Raw genomic sequence first — 1310 nt, forward strand, 5'->3', positions numbered from 1 at the left:
CTTCCGATCTCGGGGCACGAACGAACCCATGTCCCCTGCATCAGCAGGCAGACTCTCAACCACTGCGCCACCAGGGAAGCCCCATATTATTTTTATATATAATATATTAACTATATATTATTGGCCAAAGGCATGATGGCTAAGTACATAATAACAACTCATTTCTTGAGCACTAGCTATGTGCCAGGCACTGTTAAATGTTTTACATCATTATCTCATTTAATGCTCACAACTCGACAACCCCACAGGAATATTATTATTGTCCCCTCTTCCAGATGAGGTAAGTGGAGCCCAGAGCTGTGAAGTGACTTGTCCACAGTCCCTCAAAAAAAAGAAATCCTAGAGGAGAAGAAGGAATTGCTGGTTTTCCTTCACGCTCAGAGGCCTTCTTCTCCAATTGTCCTACACCTAGTGGCCAAGGCAGGTGACCTGGCTGCTTCCAGCCCTGGCTCCTGAGAGGTCTGGGCTGGGAGTCTCCATCCACCCTGAGCTCCGCCCAGGAAGGGCATGGTGTCGATCTGCCCCCAACCCAGGGATGACTCGTGGCCGCACATTTAGACATCGCCAGGGGGCCGGGGGTCTCTCTGCATGGCACACATTTCAGATCCTTTTCCCTTATAGGTTATTACAAAATATTCAGTAGAGTTCCCTGTGCTATACCATAGGTCCTTGTTGTTTATCTATTTTATATATAGTAGTGTGTATATGTTAGTCCAAAACTCCTGGAGCTCTTACAAGGAGACGGAGGAAACTGGGTAGAGCTGTGTGCTTCCCTAGACCAGTGTTAGGCTGTCAGAACGTTCCAGTCAGTTGGGGAGTCTCTGTGAGTGTGTAATTACCCCAACCGGGCAGATTTGCCCAGGACCACGCCCAGGACCAGTGCAGCAGTTCCCAAAACTTGAGTCACCCAAGGGTCACCTTCATAATTTTTGCCCTATCCCAGAACCTACTGCCTGCACTGTTATTTTTTAAAATATTTTCTTTAAATCAGCCTTAAGTTTCCCCTCTTTTTTTTCCCCCATAACCTCTTCCTAAGCCGTGATGTCTGTAAAATCTGAAATGCTAGTCATATTTTTTCAACTATACAACTCTTCAAATAAACACATTTCCCTGAAGCCTGAATACCCTCTAAAATTATAGCAAGGGCGTCGGCATTCTCTTACCTCGCTTGGGGCAACTTTGTTGAAATGCAATCTACAATATGGAAAGAAGAGCTCCCGTTTCTGAATCCCTCCATCAACAATGGAATAAAAAAGTGGTGGGGGGAGGGACGGGGGGGAGCAAGGTATTGCCATGTTCCAAGAGGTATA

General features: G+C 46.3%; 1 protein-coding gene across 1 annotated transcript in view; it reads left to right on the forward strand.

The window, feature by feature from the left end:
• DIPK2B (divergent protein kinase domain 2B) overlaps window positions 1–1310 on the forward strand; it is a 44532-nt gene that overhangs the window by 40105 nt on the left and 3117 nt on the right. The gene's annotated exons all lie outside the window — the stretch shown is intronic.

This window comes from Neophocaena asiaeorientalis, unplaced genomic scaffold (assembly GCF_003031525.2).
Source record: "Neophocaena asiaeorientalis asiaeorientalis breed wild unplaced genomic scaffold, Neophocaena_asiaeorientalis_V1.1 scaffold243, whole genome shotgun sequence".
Taxonomy (NCBI): domain Eukaryota; kingdom Metazoa; phylum Chordata; class Mammalia; order Artiodactyla; family Phocoenidae; genus Neophocaena; species Neophocaena asiaeorientalis.